The sequence below is a fragment of the Onychomys torridus genome, chromosome 13 (genome assembly GCF_903995425.1).
Source record: "Onychomys torridus chromosome 13, mOncTor1.1, whole genome shotgun sequence".
In the NCBI taxonomy this organism is placed as follows: Eukaryota; Metazoa; Chordata; class Mammalia; order Rodentia; family Cricetidae; genus Onychomys; species Onychomys torridus.
In genome coordinates, this window is record NC_050455.1 from 63,404,222 (window position 1) to 63,420,094 (window position 15,873).

General features: G+C 45.4%; 1 protein-coding gene across 1 annotated transcript in view; it reads left to right on the forward strand.

Moving 5' to 3' along the window:
- The first annotated feature begins 2,545 nt into the window (after positions 1 to 2,545).
- Positions 2,546 to 15,873, forward strand: part of Dym (dymeclin) — a 277,340-nt gene continuing 264,012 nt past the window's right edge. The window contains exon 1 of the mRNA XM_036205223.1: positions 2,546 to 2,815. The gene's annotated coding sequence lies outside the window, so the exon portion shown is untranslated. The remainder of the gene's footprint in view (positions 2,816 to 15,873) is intronic.

Genomic DNA, 15,873 nt, shown 5'->3' on the forward strand with positions numbered 1-15,873 from the left:
TGGAACTTGCTCTGTAGACCAGGCTGGCCTCAAACTCAAAGATCTGCCTGCCTCTGCCTTCCATGTATTGGCAGTAAAGTCATGCACCACCACCACCTGGCTGTATAAAAGAGGAAAAGGAGAAAGCAGATAGTGAGTTGGCACCCCTCTTTTGCTTCTTGGCTGCATAGGGAAATAGATATGAGCCACCATAGCCTGATTTTTTTCTTCCTTTCTTTCTTTTTCTTCCTTCCTTTTTTTTTTTCTTTTATTTGTTGTTTGTTTTGTTTTGTTTTTTTCAAAACAATGTAACAACCCTGGCTGTCCTGGAACGCATTCTATAGACCAAGCTAGCCTCAAACTCAGAGATCCTCCTGTCTCTGCCTCCCTAGTGCTAGGGTTGAAGGCACATACCATCATGCTTAGCTTATTTTTCTTTTATAATAAGTTGCAGTTACAATTTTCCCACCGATCAGGATTCAAAGATTAAGGCTTTCCCTACATGTTCCATCATTGTCAATCCCCACAGAATGTAAGCTTTTCAGTCCAAGCATCAGACTCACTGGTTCTTTTTGTTGTTAGGAACAGCCATGGGGTTGGGGATGTAGCTCAGTGGTAGAGCGCTTGCCTAGCAAGTGCAAGGCCCTGGGTTCAATCCTCAGCTCAAAAAAAAAAAAAAAAAAAAAAAGGAACAGCCATAATGTTTTTAGAGAACTAAAGATACATAACAGACTATTTCTATTACTTAAGGAGGAGGTGGGTTAGCAATTGGTAAGTCTCCAACTGCCCCAGGGCCTGGAAACTTGAACTTTGTTTCACCCAAAGGTAAAATGGAGTCTGAAGTCAAAATGGCAGTCCTCTGGACAAGGTGCTTTGCCTGTTCCCAATATGTAGAGGTCAGAGGGCAACCTTGGAGTCTTTGCCTTCTATCTTGTTTGAGATAGGGTCTCTTGTTTGCCATTGTGTGTTCCATGTTAGTTCAGATGCTTCTGTGGATTCTACATCTCCATCCTCCATTTGGCTCATGGAGTGCTGGGATTACAACTATGTGCTACTGCACATAGCTTTACATGAGTTCTGGGGATTCCAACTGAGGTCCTCACTCATGCTAGCACCTTAGTCTCCCCAGCCCTATTTACTTATTTATTTATTTTAAATCAAAGGCCTGTGCCACCACCGCCCAGCAACTTTTTGATATTTTTAAGGTCAGCCAGGCAGTGGTGAGGCATGCCTTTAATCCCAACACTTGAGAGGCAGAAGCAGGTGGATATCTGTGAATTTGAGGCCAGACTGCTCTACCGAGCCAGTTACAGGACATCCAAGGTTACATAGAGAAATCCTGTCTCAAAAAAAACAAAACAAAAGAGAATGTCTCAGGTAGCCCAGGCCAGCCTTGAGGCCTTGAATTTACTATATAGCCAAGGATGACCTTGATCCTCCTGATTCTACTTCCCAGCTGCTGGGAAAGTGTGCCTTTCTCTTTTTAGCTAGATCAGCAGGCACCTTGTGTTTTAGTATGCTTTGCTGTTCTGCCATCTTAGTGAAGTTACTGGCAATTGATATTGTAAAAGAATGTCTAAGCTGGCACTGTGGCTCAATGGGAAAAGGTGCTTGTTGCCAATCCCAATTACCCGAATCCATCCCAGGCTCCATATGCATAGGAGAAAATCAACTCCCACAAGCTGTCCCCCATTCTCCTCACTTGTTCCGCGGCATGCACTTGCTCCTCCCAATAAATACATAGATGGAAAAGTAAAGTCTAATATTTATACAGCACTTTACAGAGAATGTTGGCACATGGCGATTATATAGTGAAAGTAATAGCAATAGCTGTTTTATAGGGTTATTTAGAAAAATAAAAATACCGGTGAATAGCACATGGGAAACAGTCCATAACATGGATGGTTATTACCATAATGGCTGCAATTATGTACATATTTTAGATGAGGAGAGGTAAAATACTCAAAGCTGTTAATTTGGTGACTTCAGGTCATTTGACTTAAAATTCTATATTTACTATAAAGACAGTGTTTTGTGTAGCCTGGCTGGTCTCCTTATATAGCAGATGGCCTTCATCATTCAAGTCGTGGGATTACAGGTTCAAATTCCATACTATTTGTTTTGTTTTGAGACAGACTCTTGCTATGCAGCAGTGGCTGGCTTGTCGTTCGCTATGCAGCCCATGCTGGCCTTGAACTCGGAACAATCCTTCTTTAGCCTCTCAGGCAAATACCATACGTTTGGCACTACATTGGCACTACGATAGTGATTCTTATTCTGGTGGGACTCATCCTGATTATATTGCTGAAGGGTCTAGATCTTTCCGTTAAAAATATTTTATTTTTCAGTTCTTCATTGTCCGCAAAAGATTTGTTCGACGCTGGTGTGGTTATCCAGCAGGAATGAACAGGGGCCTTAATCTCAAATTACCAGTACCAGGCTCTAGCTCCGGGAGCCTGGAGTTTGAGGCATCTACACTTTGCCACGTGGCTATGTGGTTGCCCGGGAGACGCTAGGAGGAAGGAACGCCAGAAGGACTACATTTCCCAGAAGCCCACGCGTCTGTCGTGCCACGGGACCGCCTGCTGCTGGTGCGCGCCCGGCCGTTCAGTTCCTAGCCGCGTCCTCAGCCGCTTCCCTCTTCTCACTCCGGCCCCCGCGTCTCCGTACCGACATCTCCGGGGCCGGAGCTCAGCCGGAGCCGGAGCCGCTGAGCGGCGGAACCATGGAGGCCTGAGCCGGCGGCGTGCACACCCGGGCCGCTGTGCGCCCGCGCTCCCGCTTCCCTGCTGCCCGCCCGCTGCGGCTCGAAGGGGAGTCCGCGCCGCTGACACAGGTGGGCTTCCCTGGCGTGGCACCGCCCCGCGGGGACCAAGCCGGACGTGACCGGCCGCGCGCCGGAGGGCTGCGGCTCCTAAAGGTTGAGCCGCCCCGGGTTGCGCAAAGCTCGGGGGCCCTCGGCGCCCGGCTGTGCAGAACCAAGTGATCTGGACCCCCGGTTGCCCCTCCGGGACCTAGGGGTTGCCGGAACGGCGGGAGCTTCCGGACACTCGCCGAGGTTGGCTGGACAAATGGGCGTGTGGTGGGCAGGGCGAGCACAGTAGTGTGTTGAGTGTCTGACAGACACATTTTTATTGGCGATATCCTTCTACACTATAAAATGCATGCTTTGGAAGTACCATTAAAGTACAGCTTACTAGCTTTTAAGTCTATTCACAGGATCGTGCCACCTGACAGCAATCCCACAACATTTTTACCTCCTCGAAAGAGATCTGTACCCATTAGCAGTCGCTTGCTCCTACTCCCTCCCTTCCTCCCTGCAACCATCAGTCTATTTTCTGCCTTGGCGGATTTGCTTGAGTCATTGGGTGTTAGCTGAAGGGTGAAAAGGGGCCAAAGTGGGGTTTGAGGGAAGTGGAGTGCTAGAGCGGGGAAAGACTGAACAACAGCGAGGGGGTGATTGTAACAGAGCTAGCAAAGACTGGCTGGGGACAGGGGGAGTGGGATCCTGGAGGGTCTAGGGAGGAGATGCTGGACAGGAAGATGAGGACATTCGAGGGGAGGCGGTGGGGAGCTGTGTAGCCTTACCAGCACCAGATGCTTATGCCTGAGTTGAGGGCTCAGTCGAGGGAGACAGTCTGTCAAGTAGGTGAACGATAGCTGCAGAGGATGATGCTCATGGGTTTCCAGAACTGCTGTTCTGCTCTGGAGTTTTCATTTCAGATAATCTTCTTGGCAACTCAGAGAAACTGGGCAAGGATGAATATCCTCCTCTGGAAGATGAAGAACTGGCATGTTAGAGGTTGGGGGACTTGGTTAAGCTCATAAAGTTAGTAAGTAGGGCAGGAGTTGAGACTGTAGTATAATGGATGGAACCAGAAGTTGCAAGGTTATTAAGAAACAGAACTGAGCTAGGATAATGTTAATAGGAAGAGGATCGAGCTGTTGAGAAGTCTGTCTGTGTTAGCCTGGTGGTGGTGGTGGTGGCAGTGGCCACGCCTTTTATCCCAGCACTGGGAGGCAGAGACAGGTGGATCTTTGTGAGTTCGAGGCCAGCCTGGTCTACAGAAGAGTTCCAGGACAGTGAGGGCTACATAGAGAAACCCTGTCTTGAAAAACCAAGAAGTGTTATAATATGTATGTTAAGCAGTCTTTGTTGTCATTTTGGTCAAGGTCTTGTTGCTTTGTGGAAAGGTTGTGACAAAAGTTTATCAGTGGTTATCAACCTTCCTGACTCTGTGACCCTTCAGTAAGTTCCTCATGTAGTGGTGATTCTCAACCATAAAGGTATTTCCACTGCTACTTCCTAACTGTAATTTTGCTACTGTTAGGAATCATAATGTAAATGCCTGTGTTTTCCAATGGCCTTAGATAACCCCTGTGAAAGGGTCATTTGACCCCCAAAGGGATTGTGACCCACAAGTTGAGAACCACTGGAGTTGTATAACTCAGTGGTAGAATCCTCGCCTGGCATGCACAAGGCCCTGGGTTTGATCCTCAGCATCATGAAGAAGAAGAAGAAAAATAAAATATTGAACTAAGATAATGTATTCTTTTTTTAAAAAATTTATTATGTATACAGTGCTCTGTCTGCATGCATGCCTGCAGGCCAGAAGAAGGTGCCAGTTCTTGTTACAGATGGTTGTGAGCCACCATGTGGTTGCTGGGAATTGAACTCAGGACCTCTGGCAGAACAGCCAGTGCTCTTAACTGCTGAGCCATCTCTCCAGCCCCTAAGATATGTATTCTTACATACCATTACCAGCTCTGACAATGCCAGTTTAGTTTCATCTGTCTTCCTGCTCATGTTCTCCCTCATAGTTATCCATAAGTAATCACAAGTGTAGCATTTCAGTAATACCTGCTGGAAATTGAGCTCCATTACTCTTCTTTTAATATTGATATAATACTATGAGCATACTTATAATATTGACTTCTCAATGTCATCAATATCCAGAAGGACATTATTTTTAAGAGTTGGCATCGTTTTAGATTTTATTTACTTTTGTAGAAGGATGGTTTCTTGAGTGCACTGCAAGGGGGCACTGGGTTGGGCAAGAACTGGAGTACTTCTGTCTTTGGATCCATCTGACCAGGAAGCACAAACACATCCATATTTCACTTGATGAAATGTTGTAATATCGTTCGACATTGGAACATGGAATTTGGGGTGACCTGAATCTGTGTTCCCAGGGATTGGTCACTCAAATGGCTTCAGAATATTCCTAAAATAACAAAAAACCATCGTGCCTCCTGCTTCTCCAGTAATTCCTGCTACTCCTCAGTTCTACTTTTAACAATCAGTATGGCTCGTTCTTCGTAAAACAATGAAATGTTGTTAACATTGACTATCTTTTTTTTTTTTTTTTTTGGTTTTTCAAGACAGGGTTTCTCTGTATAGCTTTGCACCTTTCCTGGCACTCACTCTGTGGTCGTGGTCCAGGCCTGCCTCTGCCTCCCGAGTGCTGGGATTAAAGGCGTGTGCCACCACCCCCAGCAACATTGACTATCTTTTTTGTTTGTTTGTTTGTTTGTTTGTTTTTCCCCCAAGACAGGATTTCTCTGTTGTAGCCCTGGCTGTCCTAGAACTTGCTCTGTAGACCAGGCTCAGAGATCCATCTGCCTCTGTCCCCAAGTGCTGGGGTTAAAAATAACGCCTTCACATAAAAATAACGCCATGTGATTGGATCAGTTTCATATGGATAATCCAGGTTAATTTCAAATAGTGTGCTTGTTTTTTTTTTTTTTTTTTAATGATGATGATTATTATTTTTGATTTTTATATGAAGGTGGGGGATCTGAGGTTGGGTCATGTTTATATGGTATGTACTTTACTCCCTGAGCATCTCCCCAGCCTCCACTTTCTTTAATTCAGCCACATCTCTGAAGTCTCTCCACTTCCCTTGAACTAAAACATCCTCCGAAGTGCTGGATTACAGGCTTGAGCCCCCGTGCCTGCTTTTATGGCTGCCCCTTTTGGAGTAACATTATCTGGAGTTGTACAGCTAAAATGTGGATGCCTTTGGAGTCTGATATTCTGCTAGTCTCAGCATGCTTTGGACTGTTTGCCGAGTTATTTTCTTTGCTACAGATGCAGCGGGAGTACTCCCTTTGAGTCAGGATGCAGTGATGGGCTGGGTAGAGCAGAGAGGACTGTAAACAAGGACTGAGACATACCTGTGGCACTGGCAGTGTCACTTTGGAAAAGTGAGCAAGCGTCAAGCTATCCAACACCATGTGAAGTGGCTCCTTCCTCCCCCTCCCTCCTCCCCTCCCCTCCCCTCTCCTTCCTTAGTAGGGTCTGACTGCATAGCCCAGGCTGTTCATTTTGGTCTCTTTTATATTTATGTTTTAAAAAATGTTAGATACTTGTAATCAGAGTGCTCTCTCGCTCTCTCTCTCTCTCTCTCTCTCTCTCTGTGTGTGTGTGTGTGTGTGTGTGTGTGTTGCTTCTTTTCCTGTACAAGTGGGAAGACAAGGATTCTGAGACACCCCTACTGCAGCGGGATAGGAGAGTGCTGGCAGGATGAGAGAATATTTGCAGCTAGGTTGAGCTGCTGCTAGGGCTTGTGGACTTGAAGGACTTTCTCAAGTACTGTGACTCAGCTGCACAGGGGTGAGTGCTGTGGGCCAGAAAGCAGGGTGACAAGGTGCCTGTTGCTCCTCCTCTTCCAGGGACAGAAGTGGAAAGGACTTGCAGAAGTCCTCTGGTGTGCTGTCCTGCTCCACATTGCTAATGAGCTGTGGAGGTCTGCTGTCCTCGGCTGAGGCCCCCGGCTCTCGGGTGCCTTAGTGTTCCTTTTGACAGGGAGACAGTGGCAGTTATGAGTATCTGCCCTTGTCTTCCAGCTTGTTTTCACTTCCAAGTTTTTGGGGAAAGGGGATTTGGAGATAGAATTTTTCTGTGTAACCCTGGCTGTCCTGGAACTTATTTTGTAAACCAGGCTGGCCTTCAATGAAGGGATCCGGGTCTGCTGAGTGCTGGGATTAAAGGTCTGTGCCACCACTGCCCTGCATAATCTCTTATTTTTAAAGTAGAGCTTAATTTTCCAAACTTAATGTGCTGGTAAATAGTTCGTATGTTTTTTTTGAGACAGAGTCTTACTGTGTAGCTCCAGCTGGCCTGGATGTAGACCAGCCTGGCCTTGAACTCAGAGATTTTTATGCCTCTGCCACCCAAATGCTGGAAATAAAGTTGTGTGCTACTATGCCCTTTAGAAGTGGCTGTCAAATCTTTTCTTTGTCATATAATAGTATATTTCTTTAAACATTTTTATTTTAGATTTTATTTATTTTTATTTACTATGTATGGAGTTTAGTCTGCATGTATGTTTGTGTACCATGAGCATGCACTGCCTGGAGAGGCCAGAAGAGGGCATCAGATCCCCTGGACCTGGCTGTAGAGGGCTGTGAGCTGCCATGTGGGTGGATCACTTAACCACTGAGCCATCTCTGTAGCACTCTTGATAGTACTTTCCTTGTTGGGGTGAGTTTGTCATTAAATTTTATTTATTTTTTTGGAGACAGGTTTTCACTGTGTAACGTAACCTTGTTCTGATTTTGCAGCAGCTGCCTCGGCCTCCAACTTATTACTAATGTGTCTCTCATGGACAGGAGTCTGAAGATATTGGGCAGTCAGTCCACTGTCTTGGGGACTAGTGGTTTCTTCATCATTCCTAGGACATAGACCTTGATCTTTGGGTCCAGGAGCACTGCTGGAGTTGTATCTAAAATATCCAAGCAGCAGGGGAAGGGGTGTAAGGAGGGTTGCTAAGTAGATAGCCAAGAGGTGGCTGTCTACTTAGAAGGAGACATCAATGTATCTTTTAGTTAGACAGGAATATGTCTGGTTAGAGAGGCAATTTCTGTTAGCAGATGGAAGGAAGGACTGGAGAGATGGCTCAGTGGTTGGGAGTACCGACTGCTCTTCCAGAAGACCTGGGTTCAAGGCCCAGCACCTACCTGGTAGCTCACAACTGTCTATAACTCCTGTTCTGGGGGATCTGACACCCTCACGCAGATGTACATGCAGGCAGAATACCATTGTACATAAAATACAAATAAATTATTTAAAAAAGGAAAGGCAGTTTCTGTTAGCAAATGGAAGGAAGGGCTGTAGAGGCTGTAGGCAGTCAGCTCTTCCGCCTTGTTTGGTGAGTAGTTTTCTGTTTGCAGCCTCTCTAGGCTGATCTACACACTTAGACAACTCTAAATCTGAACCCAGCTCTGTCATCTGTTTGCTTTGGTGAGTTTTTAACCACTTACTCCTTGAACGCTAGATGTATCAGGAAGCTTAAGAGGTCTTATTAATAAAATCAAACCTGAGGCCAGTTATTGGGGTGAATGCTGGAAGACCAGAGAAGCAGAACAAGCCACAGCTACCTCACATCACCTCACCAGTTCCTCAGCTGGTCTTGTTTCCTCAGACTGCAAGCTTCTGTGCCCTTATCCGAATGGGTCTCAGCTGAACTGTGCTGCTCAGCCTAAAAGCTTAACCAGCCAAATGCTTCTAGTTTCTGGTCTTCACGCCTCATATATCTTTCTAGTTTCTGTCATCACTCCCTGGGATTAAAGGCTCACTTTCTGGGATTAAAGATGTGAGTCACCATGCCTAGCTATTTCCAATGTGACCTTGAACTCACAGAGATCCTCCTGGCTCTGCCTCCCGAGTGCTGGGATTAAAGGCATGTGCTACTATGGCCTAACTTCTATGTTTAATATTGTGGCCGTCCTGTTCTCTGACCCCAGATAAGTTATTAGCGTGCACAATATTTCAGGGAACACAGTACCACCACAAGATGGAGTCTTAATTTGTCACCTAAGCTGGTCTTGAACTCATGGTGCAGCCTAGACGACTGACCTTAACTCCAGGAGATCCTCCTGCCTCAGTCTCCTGAGTGCTAGGGTTGTAGGTATGTGGCACCACACCTAGATATTCAACCCTTTTGACTTGAAACTTTTTATTTTATCTGCAAAATGGGACTCACATTTACTTTATGTTGCCTGGAGAGTGAAATGGAGATACTTTTAAGATCGACCAATCTGTAATCAATCATTTATATGTCTGTCTAATCATTCATGTTTCTGGACATAGAAACCTGATTAGGTGTGTGGAGGTAGACGGAAGAAGGATATCTCTTCACTTCAGTATTGGGGTGTTGATTTATTATTAAAAATTTCTTGTTTGGGAATTTAGCTCAGAGGTAGAGCGTTTGCCTAGCAAGCACAAGGCCCTGGGTTCGGTCCTCAGCTGAAAAAAATTTTTTCTTTTTCTTTTATTATATGAGTGTTTGCGTTCAGGTTTGTCTGTGTACCCTGTGTGTGCCTGGTACCTACAGAGATCAGAAGGGGTGTTGTATCCCCCTGGAACTGGAGTTAGAGATAGTTGTGAGCCGCCATGTGGGTTCTGGGAGTTGAGACTGAGGTCCTCTGCAAGAGCAAGTATTCTTAAACACTGAGCCATCTCTCCAGCCCATTTTAAAATTATTATTATTATTATTATATTTTTAAATTATTATTATTATTGGCAGTAAAGAATTGCAAGTGTTGGGGGCTGTAGCAGTGACTATACATTGATGGGTTTCTATAAAGCACTTGGGGCCTTCTCATGCTCGGCTGAATTCATGAAGACATACTATCAAGACTCCACAGATTCTGTACATCTTACATTTCTTTAGGGTTTATAAATTTGTTCAGGTACTCCTCCCTTTGCTCCACTCTACCTACCACTGTCAGTTGTTACACATCTTTACAGATTTTATTGCAGGTTGCCTTCCTTTTTCCCTTCCTTTTTCCTAGCTTTTGATTTGTGTGTTCTTGTGAGGTCAGGGCACCTTGCAAGAGTCGGTTCTCTCCTTCTGCGGTCTGAGTCCCAGGGACCGCACCGCCATCAGACTTAGTGGATCCCAGGGACCGCACCGCCGTCAGACTTAGTGGATCTCAGGGACCGCTCTCAGGCCGTCAGACTTAGTGGATCTCAGGGACCGCACCGCCGTCAGACTTAGTGGATCCCAGGGACCGCACCGCCGTCAGACTTAGTGGATCCCAGGGACCGCACCGCCGTCAGACTTAGTGGATCCCAGGGACCGCACCGCCGTCAGACTTTGTGGATCTCAGGGACCGCTCTCAGGCCGTTAGACTTAGTGGTAAATACCTTCTACCCACTGAGCCATCTCACCAGCCCCTGAGTTAATATTTTCCTGCATTTTTTGAAAATATTCATAGTTATCACTGTTCCACACAGACTGTTCTTTTGAGTAACTGTCTTCATTTCAAATATTAAATTTTAGTCAAATATTAAATTTTTCTCTGGACACAGTTCTTGGCTTCTGTAATCCAATACAGTGTAATTGACTCACCATTTATAAGTGTCTTTCTTCACTGGGTTATCAAATGAACCATTTTGAGATCTGATATGGTTGTGGCCTCATTTCTTCCCTTGTTATTTTTGGGAAGACATTGTGAGTGATGAGGTGCTTTGTTCGAGGTGTTCTAGTCTGTGATCCCTGCTCTCCGTACTGAGCGCTGTGTGGTAGTGGAGGTTAGGGTGTTACGAGCAATGCTTGGTCTGGCAGAGCGCCCCGTGGCGTATTCTGGCATAGCTAGCTACGGTGTTACTAACAGTTAAGTGCCTGACATTAAGTGAGATAAAAGATGGTGTTGGAGGGGCAGCTCAGCCTTTCTCCTGGTTTTCGGGTTTTTTGTTGTTGTTTTTGTTTTCATTTGAGACAGGGTCTCACTATGTAGTCCTGGCTGGCCTCGAACTCACAGAGATCCGCCCGCCTCTGCTTCCTGAGTGCTGGGATTCAAGACATACGCCACCATGTCCAGCCACTTTTACCTCTTCTTAAGGATCCAAGTTCAGATCCCAGTACCATATTGGGCAGCTCACAACTGTCTGCAGCTCCAGTTCCAAGGGATTCTGACACTTGTGCCACATGTGACATACCCTCACATACACAGTGCACATAAATAATATTTAAAAAACATTAGAGGGGCTTGAGAGATGGCTCATTGGTCAAGAGCCTCTACTGCTTTTGCAGAGGACTTCAGTTCAGTTCCCAGCACCCACACTGGGAGGCTCACAGATTGCCCATTTTAGAAGTTTTAATACCTCTGGCCTCCACAGGCACCTGCAATCATGTGCCCACATCCACACATGTGCAAGCATGCACAGGTATGCATAGTTAAAAATAATAAAGATACAGTGTGAAAAGAACTTTAAAAGGTGTATGACTTTGGAGTCTGTTTTCTGTTTTCTTTTTTTTTTTAAATGTATTTATTTTATGTTTATGAGTGGTCTGACTACATCTATGTCTGTGCACCACGTGTGTGCCTGGTGCCTGAAGAGGCCAGAAGAGGGTGATACAGACAATTGTGAGCTGCCATGTGGGTGCTGGGAATTGAACTTGGGTCCCCTGGAAGAACAACCAGTGCTTTTAACCAATGAGCCATCTCTCCAGCCGCTATTTTCTTTTTTATGTTTGCGTAGACAAGTCAGAGGCTCTGTATGTCCAGCCTGGCCTCACACTTGAAGCAGTCTTCCTGCTCCAGTCTCCCATGTGCTGGGCTTATAAGCTTGAGCCAGCACACCTGGACTGTGCTGTTGAGGTCTGTGCATCATGGAAGGTGGTGCTGTGTTGAGTAGCAGGTGAAAGGGCCCAGGGTGTTGCGTGTGGGTGATAGGAACAGCTTTGTAAGCAAAGGATCATGGCAGTGTTGTAATAAGACTTTACTTATGGACACTGACATTTTAATTTCATGTCTTAAAAGTATTTGTTTTTTTGTTTTTTTTTTTTTTTTTTTGTTGTTGTTGTTTGGTAGCCACTTAAAAATTATTATTCAGGCAGCTGGCTAGATTTGACCCTAGTACCACAATTTGCCATCCGTGAGCCAGGCAGTGAGAGTGAGCCCTACTTCACTGGATATTGAAGGTAAATGAGTCAGTGTGTGGGAAATGCAGCTTAGGGCCTAAGGGACATGGTCGGTGCTACATGAAGTCTCCTGCTGTTACTGGGACTGTTCAGCTTTATTAGCTCTTGGAGCATATTAATTTAACTATTAACGATCTGCTTTCTGTGAGACTTCTCTCTGGTTTGTTTTGGTGTCTCTGTTTTCATATCATATTGTGGGTTTGCTTAGTTTCAGAGGTTAGTCCATTATTATCATGGGTGAGGAGCATGGTAGCACCCAGGCAGACATGGTGCTGGAGAAGTAGCTGAGAGTTCTACATCTATATCCCTAGTTAAAGAGAGACAAAGACAAATACTGGACTTGGCATGGGCTTTTTTTTTTTTTTTTTTTAAGATTTATTTATTTATTATGTATACAGAAGAGGGCACCAGATCTCATTACAGATGGTTGTGAGCCACCATGTGGTTGCTGGGAATTGAACTCAGGACCTCTGGAAGAACAGCCAGTGCTCTTAACCTCTGAGCCATCTCTCCAGCCCCCCCCCCTTTTTTTTTGGCATAGGCTTTTGAAACCTCAAAGTCTTCTTCCAGTGACACACATCCCCTAACAAGGCCACACCCCCTAATCCTCCTAATCCTTTCAAATAGTGTCACTCTCTGGTAGTAAGCCTTCAAATATATGAGCCTGTGGGGGACTATCACAATCTCAATACTGTTTAAAAGTAAGTCCAAAGTTTAAAGTCTCTTCAGAGACTCAAGGAACTTTCTTAACTGTAATCCCCTGTAAAATAAAAATAAACAACCAGGTCACATACTTCCAACATACAATGGCACAAAATATGCATCACCATTCATTCCAAAAGGGAGGGAAGGGAGGACAGTGAGGAAATACTGGACAAAGCAAGACCAAAAACCCAGCTGGGCAAACTCTAAACTCTGCATCTCCATGTCTGATGTCAAAGCACTCTTCAGATCTCCAGCTCCTCTCAGTGTTGCTGACTGCAGCACACTTCTCTCTCGGGCTGGCTCCGCTCCCTGTTAGCGCTGTCTTTGGTAGGTATCTCACGCTCTGGCATCTCTAACATCTTAGGGTGTCAGCACAATCTGCATGTCACCCTCACAGCTTCCCTCAGTGGCCCCTCTAGGCCTCCAAGCAGGGACACCCCTGACCCATGGCTGGCCTCAGCGGCTGTCCTTAGCCTTGGAGAGAAATTCTTCTCATGTCCTCTAAAGCAGAGGTTCTCAACCTATGCAGATAGGCTTCATTATAGACCTGCATAAGAGTGATTACTAATAACCACAGGGCAGAGTCACTACTAGGCTACCTTGAACTCTCTGCCAAAGCTATTAATTCAAAACTCTTCAGTTTAGCTGCAGGCAGGTTTTTAGGAAAAGGGCAGAAGGCAGCCACATTCTTTGCCAAAATATCATAAGAATGTTCTCTAGGCCACTTACTAATATTCTTCCACCTTGAACTTCTTGAACTGGGCCCCCACAGTTCACATTGTTCTCGTCACGGTCTTCATGCTCTTACTAGGGTGGCCACTAAGCCCTGCTTCAAGCTTTCAGCCACTTTTCTAGTCCAAAGTCTTCCATATTCCTCCAACAAACAGCAGGCCAGGCCTGTCACAGCAGTTCCCTGGCCCCTGTACTAACTTCTGTCTTAGTCACTGTTCTGTGCTGTGAAGAGATAGCATGCCCAAGAGAACTCTTTCAATAGAAAGTATTTAATTGTGGGTTTGCCTACACTTTCAGAGGTTAGTCCCTTATCAACATGGTGGCATGCAGGCAGAGATGGTGCTGAAGATGTAGCCGAGACGTCTACATCTTCATCTATAGGCGATGGGGTGGGGTGGGGGTGGGCAGAGGCATGCAGACAGACAGACTGGGCCTGGCATGGGCTTTTGAAATCTTAAAACTCACTCCCAGTGACACCCATCCTCCAACAAGGCCACACTTTCTAATCCTTTCAAATAGTGTCACTCCCTAGTGGCTAAGCATTCAAATACATGAACCTATGGAGCCTTTCTTATTCCAACCACCACAGAATATCTTCACATTTAAGATCTAACTTTCTTTCAGAGTGATTCTACAGTGTAATTTTTTAAAAAAAGATTTATTTATTTACTATGTATACAGTGTTCTGTCTACACGTACCCTTGCAGGCTAGAAGAGGGCACCAGATCTCATTATAGATGGTGTGAGCCACCATGTGGTTGCTGGGAATTGAACTCAGGACCTCTGGAAGAACAGCCAGTGCTCTTAACCTCTGAGCCATCTCTCCAGCCCAAGATCTAACTTCTTTTCAGAGTGATTCTTCAGTGTAATTTATCCCCAGGTGAAGATGGAGATAAACTATTTATGTAAACTGTTTAGGTTATTGTTATAAACAGTGGTGTGATGGACATTAGCATCCATAGAATTGCCAACGTGTCAGTTTATCTGTGAGGTAGGTTTTTTAGAATGCAGATAGAAAGTCCTTCCTGTATGAAGCTGACCTGTTGGCAGGCAAAGGATAAATACATACATGAAGATATTAGTTTTCAGAGAATGCGGCTATCCCTCTGTCCTTTGCTCTGCCTTACCCACTAGGTTCTCATTCTACAGGCACATAAACCCCCAGCATCGCTGTCCAAAGTCTCCCCTCATCTTAGACTTGGGCTTCCTCTGTACGGAGCAGGGCTGGGGAGAAGTCTCGTTTCCCAGCTCCCTTTTGGTACCATGTTGGAATAGACAGGTGGAATGGGAGGGCAAGAGGAAGCACAGAGTTAGGCACCCTCTATTAGAATTTTCTGGAACCCAGATTGGCATGAGCAGACGTTAGTGGGCTTAATTCTCCCCATTTTGAGGTACAGGAATGCTCGTGTGTAGGGCCAAGTGAGCCAGAAAGGCTGGCTTGCATTGATATCACATTGATAGGTGCTTAAATCCCAAGATTCCAGGTTGGAGAAGATCCATGCCATCATGGGAGGCAGTGTGATCCTTGGAGGGAGCCCGTCCGTCCTTCACCCTTTGAGCCTAGACACCTGCTGAGGCTGAGGGGGAGAGACTGATTCTCCAGCCACTCCCATCGCCTGCCCCTTGCCTCAGTAGTTTTGGATGATAAACCTGCTGTCATACACTGGCCACTCAGCCTGTACCCACCTGTGTCCAGTGACTTAGAGAGTCTGCCAGTGATGCGCTATTGACTTGTTAGATCCTCACAGTTAGCTGTTTGTAAGCCTTTACTGCTCTGATGGATTGAAAACGGCACTTTAAAACATTTAAGTTTTTAGATTTTTTTTTTTTAATTTTTACTTACGGTTGTGTCTGTTTGTGTAAATGTATGCTACCAGTGTGCGCCTGCAGAGGCCAGGAAAAGGGGCATTGTACTCTTTAGAGCTAGAGTCATCAGGTGGGTGTGGGCCTTCAGACATGGGTGCTGGGAACCGAACTCAGGTCCTCTGGAAGAGCTCTTAACTATGAGTCATCTCTCCAGCCCCTTTGTTGTTTGAAATAGTGTATTTTATTCCTAATTTAGGTTGAAGGTCTTGTCATGTGTTTATTAACTTGGACCATGGCTATTTCAGGAAGCATCTTTTGAGTACTTTCTTTTAGCAGTGTGCTGGAGGTTAATTAGGGATAAGGAAAAAAAAAAAGGTAAGACTCTTGGCTTTCAGAAGTAATACACTTAGGGAGACATTTTATATAATGTAGGAATATGCCATTTCAAGCTCCTTTTTATGTAATGGGAGCTTGGAGGAGGAACGGGGTGGTGTTAGGAAAGCTGTGTAGGAGGAGATGGGATCAGTGTCTGGTGGTCTTTACTCCATGCATGAAAGTAGCTCCTCCGAAAGGCTGAATGCTGCAAGCATCAGGAACAGCATGCTTCTCGTTCAGGACTAGGCTTAAGTGTGACATTGTTACCACATAGACAAAATACTCATATACATTTGAAAAAAGAAAACGTAAAGTCTTAAGGATTTTAGGGATATTGATAAAA